Here is a 6177-nt window from a genome sequence, read left to right on the forward strand (position 1 = left end):
ACACCATTCTTCTGAAGTTTCCCTCTTAAAAACATCAATATTCTCTGGGACATTTGACATTACAGAGTCTTCTCCACCCCGAAAGTTTCCCTCTTTTTAGCTCTCAGTACATTGTGCTGTCCTAGCCCTCTCCCCTGTCTTTCTGGCTCCTTCTTACCTCTCTTTGGCTTCGCTTCTCTTAGGATTCTTGTCTCATAAAAAGATTTGTTTTCCATGATTCTGCTGACTGGACACTTCCTGGATGTCCCACAGTCACCTTAAATTCTGCTTTTCTCTCTCCCTTTATTCATTTCCATAGACTACATATCATTAATACTCCTAGTGACTCAAAGAAAGGAGAAACTCCCTACCAAAGCCCCTCTTGAGATCTGATAACAATCCAAATCATAGGGTGCGTTCACAGCAATTTAAGACAAAGGGGAAAGTAACTTAAGTTTTTAACTTCTTACAATAGAGATTTTCAAGAGAGGAAGCGTGTAGGACAGGAGCCTGCTTATGACAGAGGGCAGAACATGCAATTTGAAAAGACATAGTCAGAGTTACAGGTTTATATTTAGAAAACAAAATGCACCTCTTCAACAGCTAATCCTACAAATAATTGCATTTATTAAGCAGTTGTTATTTAGTTATTCATTAATTCGGTAAACATTTAACTGCTCCCTGAGTGCTAGGTACTAGGTGTTAACTTTTAACCACATAGACAGAGCCTCGGTCCTCGGGAATCATGGGGATAACAGACACTAAACAAATATACAACAGATCTAGATGGGTAAACACAAATAAATACATGATTACCTCTGTGGTAAGTGCTATGAATGAGTCCTTCGGAGGTCCTGGCAATGCCGTGGAACCCACCGGGCTCTAGGACCTCAGGGCCTTTATACTTGCTATTGTCTGTGCACACCTCTATCCCCAGGTCCTTGTGTGGCCAGCTTCTTCTCACCATTCATATCAAAGAGGCTTTCTCTGATTTTCCTGCCTAAAATTGCTCTCAGCCTCCCCACCCCCACTCATTCTGTCCTGTTACCCTTTGTTTTCACATAGCACAGATCACTATTAGAAAATACATTATTTATTTCTATACAGGATTCTTGCCTGGCTCCCCCACTAGAGTCTAAGTTCAGTGATAGTATGGATTTTGTCCTTTTTCTTCACTGTATTCTTAGCACTCAGAATAGTGTGTGAGACGAGATAGATACTCTAAATTTTTGGTAAACTGATGAAGGAAAAATTATAGAATAACAAGGAGAAGCCTACCCAGATAGGGTGATCAAGGAAGGCTTCTCTGAGGTAGTGACTTTTTTGTTTTAATTTACAAATAATAACCTGCAACCAAAACTTCTTATCTGGTGTGGACACACACACACACACACACAGATCAGTTCTCAACCTAGAACATGCCCTGTCCTGAATCTCAGGATGACTTGTCAGGGTAGTGGGTTGGCATTCAACATCCATCCCATCTTCCTTCTATGTGCCTTTCTGTTCTATAGAAACAGAGCATCTAATAAACTATATGTCCTAGACTTCTATGAAGTTGGGCAGTGCCTTTCTGTTTTTCTTCACCAACTTTTTGTTGCACAGATATAGGTTTGAAGGAGGCAAATTGTCAGACTTAATCAGTGTTGACAATTCAGATATAGAACTCAGAGCTCAGAAATAGAATTCACAGGAATCAGTGACTTGACTATATATGGGAGATGAGGAAGAGACATATGACTATGATGAGTCAAATATATCAGTGATTGACTGAAATTCAAAAATGAAGAGAAGAAAGTTTGGAGAATAATAATAATATAATATAATAATAATAATTAATGCAGCCTTGAATGAATTTAAGCTGCCTGAAGGACATCCAAATTCTATTCATTGAACAGTCAGAAATAGAAGACTAGAGCAGGAGAGCCCATTTGGGGCTGGAGCTACAGACCTGGAAACCACAAACATTTGGGCGGCAGCTGAAGCCATGAGATTGGTGGGATCGTCCAGGGAGTACCTGCACAGTGAGAAGAGAAAAGGACATGTAGGGAGCCCTGAGTAACTGAGAAGTCATCCCTAAGAAGGAAAAATCCAAGAGATAACAACAAAAGGAATTGACAGAGAGGTAAGAGAACCAGCAGATCTCAGAATCACAACAGTTCAAGATAAAAAAGGTTCACTCAAAAGAGGTTCAAGAAAGTGGAAGTGATGACAAATTCTGCAGAAAACTTAAGTAAAAAGTTTGCTAAGCAGGAGATCATGCATGACCACACACTGAGAAATTCTAGCTTTGAATCTCATGTTATAAGACTGTAACACCACCACACTTCCTATTAGAGTCACATGCTATCCTCGGGTCACTGTCCCCCAACTCCTTGAGTTAGCTCCTGGCTGACTTGTACACTCCTCAACACTACTCCTTTTGAACTTCTATCCATGCACATGGTCTTTCCATTAGCCTTGCTTTTCAGATCCCTGACCTCCTCTCCTCCAATGACCTTGTCTTCCACTCCTTTCACTCGATTAGCCTTTCAGTTGCTGCATCCTGGTTTTCTCCTCTATCTTTCTGGCTCCTCATTACTGCTCCTTGGCTTGGCTCCTCTTGTGATTCCTGTCCCATAACTTGATTTGTTTCTCTCGGTTCTGCTGATTAGACATCTCCTATAGTCATACCCTAGTACCAAAACCTACAATCTTTCTGTAATCTTAGTTTCAAGCATCCTACTCTCTTTAATCCCACCTTCTATCTTTCCATTTCACTCCTTCTTTTGCCCCAACTCCAACAATCCCTTCACCTCCATGCCCCAACCAATAGTCCATTGATCCAACTACCTTTCACTGTCCCTCCTGACCCTCGTGGCATCACTTTCCTCCTTACTCAATTTAATGTCCATAGTAAGTCATTTTCACCACTCCCTCCCACATACCCTCAACTCCGTTGTTCCATTTTGAGTCATATTACCTGGCCAAAAACAACAACAACAAAAAAGTCAGTACTGCTAATTCCAACTTGGGCTCGTTCATGCCTGAATTTGTACAACTAGCTGGAAAAAAAGGATACAACTATGCTATGATTAGTCTCACTTAAATTTATGATCCCTAACTTCAGTGCTACCAAGCAATTATACTTTATTTCTCTTGTTCATTCTCTCACTCTCCTAAACAACTGGAGGTGAGGGCAGAGAAATCATAGGGGGCACCACCTTCCAATACTTCTTCAACTGTCTTCATTCTCAGCTTCCTTACTGATAAAACAGTATCAGAAGCTATCTGAAGAGTATTTCCACATGCTTCCATTATAACATCTAGCCACCCACCTTCGTTTGTATCCTACTCTGTCTTCTCTTCCTCTCTGTATCTTTCTTCATCTTCCTGTTACTATGGATGAATTTATTTAACTGTGTCAAGCGAGGGACAGTTCCTCTACTTAGGCACTAGAACCTATCTCCTCTCGCCTGCTCAAGGACATTGCTCCAGCACTTCTCCGCTTTTAAATCTGCTTTAACAAATTCCCTCTCTACTAGATCTATCCCATCAGATTACAATCAGATTACAGACATAATATTTCTCCCATCTAATAAACAAAACAAAACTCTCTTGATCCTACTTCTTTCCCTGGCTACTGCTCTATTTCTCCTTCTGTTCACAGAAAAATTCCTACTTCTCTCTTCCCACCCTCTTGACCCATTGAAATACTCAGTCCTCAAATTACATGAGCTATCAGTATTATTTGATTTGGTCAATCCTTTCTTCCTTCTTGAAACATTTCTTCAGTCATCTACCAGGACGCCACACTCTCCTGATTTTCTTCCCATCTCCTGGCCACTCCTCTGTCTCCCTCACTGGTTCATGCTCATCTTCTCTGCCTATTAACATTAGATTACTCCAAGGCTCAGCTCTTAGAACTCTTCTCTTTTCTGTGTACTCTCATTCTGTTGATGATCTCATCTATCCTCATAAGTTTAAATTCTACCCACAGGATAATGACTGCCAAAGGCATATCTCCAGTCCCTTTGACAACTAAACTCCATCTTTTATCCAGATGCTTCAAGACTTCTACATTTGAATGTCTTTTAATCACTATCTCATGTTTAATTGGTACAGACCCGATCTCCTAATCTTTCCCCCAGCCTGCTTTTCCCACAGTCTTCCCCAGCTCAGTAAACTGCAACTCCATCCTTCCGGTTTCTCAGGACAAAAATCTCTGAGTCCTTATTTCTCAGACCCCACATCCAATCTGTCATCATATGTTATTGGTTCTCTCTTTAAAATAGATCCATAACAGCTACTTCACTACAACTTCCCTGATCCAGATCACCATCATCTATCATCTAAATTACTGCAACAGCCTCCCCAACCAGACAGGCCTGCTTCCTGTCTTGCTCTTTTCAATCTACTCTCAACACAGAGTTACCCTTTTAAAACTTCAGTCAGAATGTATCACTCCTCTGCTCAAACCTCTCCAACAGCTTTTCAGTTCACTCACAGTACAAGTTAGGGTCATTAAAATGGCCCAAAAGGCCTGACATGACTTGATCCTCCTCTCCTCCATTACTTCTCTGACCTCAATTCCTACTAAATTTTCCCCTCACTCTCAGCTCCAGCCACATTGGCTTTCTGACCGTTCTTGAAACATGCCAAACATTCCTACCCCAGGCCTTGACACTTGGCTATTTTCACTCTCTGGAATTATTTTCTTCCAGATATTTACATGGCTCACTTTCTCACCTCCTTCTGGTTTTGCTCAGATGTCATTTTCTGGAGAAAAAGATTTGGGAATCATTTGCATCTGGGTGACAGCTGAAGCCATGGTATTGATAAGGTCACCCAAGGAGTGTGTCTATAGTAAAAAGAGAAGATGGTCACCTACAGAGTCCTGAATAATACCATGGTGGAAGAGAATCCCAACAGAAGAACAAAAAAAAAAAAAAAAAAAAAATCAACAGAGAGTTAGAAAAAACCAGAAAATCCTAGTGTCACAAAATTCAAGGAAAGGGAGTGACACAGGAAATAGGAAGCACACAAAAAAATTCTGCAGAAAATTTAAGTAATATGTAAGTGTGGTGAGTAGGAAGTCATCAGAAACCTCAGAAAGGACATTTTCCTTGACACGATGGGTTGGAGCTACTGAGCAAGGGGTTGAGAAATATCTGGAAAATATTTCAGAGACTGAAATTGGAGAGATTATTATTTTGAGAAGCTTGGTTCAGTAGAGAAAGCAATTAGATGTTAGCTAGGGGGTAAATGGAGGTACATGAGAGGAAGGTTTTGTTCCTTTGGGGGAAAAAAGCTTGAGTTTGTTTATAGACTAAAAGGAGGTAAAAGGGAGAAATGAAAGATCCAGTAGAGGATCACTGATACAGCAAAGTCCTGCAAAGAGGATTCAATAGCATCCAACAAATATTTATGGTGGACCCACTACCAAATGATGCCAAGTGTTGAGATACAATGGATGAAATAAACATATTGTAGCATAATGGATGTGGGCAAGGTTAAAACCACAACCACAGATTCTGATTTTAAAGCCAAAAGGAATAAAAGAAGGAGGAAAGGATTGGTTACAGGAAATTGAGGGACTTCATATTTTTATGGCCTCTATTTTCTCAGCAAGCAAGGGACTGCAATTTGCTGACAGTGAAGGGAATATGAGAATGGGGCATAAAGAAGGTATTTCAGGTTAAAGATTTGCAATAATAATTAAAGGGAATAGGAGAGAAAGCTAATAAAACTAAAATGAAAAATAACTATCAAATGGCTCTGGGATACCTGGGTGGCTCAGTCGGCTGGGCGTCTGCCTTCGGCTCAGGTCATGATCCCAGGATTGAGCCCCGCATTGGTCTCCCTGCTCAAAGGGGAACCTGCTTCTCCCTCTGCCTCTGCCCCTCCCCCTGCTTGTGTGCTCGCTCTCTCTCTCTCAAAATAAATAAATAAAATCTTTAAAAAACAAAACAGCTCTGAATGCCTACAGGATATTAAATGCCATTAATTTGTAGAGGCTCCATTCTCTGCAATTATGTGATTTTTATCCACTAACCTTCAACACTCAAGTACAGAATGGTTTGTAGAACTCGCAGATGGTTGGTGGCTTACAGAGCAGGGAAAGAGGTCACGTGTAGTGGTAGGATCCTGAAAACAATTAGCTTGGGTTTGTCTACTTCCAACCTGTCTTTCCTTTACTTGCCTCTAATAGAGAGACAG

This window comes from Halichoerus grypus, chromosome 7 (genome assembly GCF_964656455.1).
Source record: "Halichoerus grypus chromosome 7, mHalGry1.hap1.1, whole genome shotgun sequence".
Lineage (NCBI taxonomy): Eukaryota > Metazoa > Chordata > Mammalia > Carnivora > Phocidae > Halichoerus > Halichoerus grypus.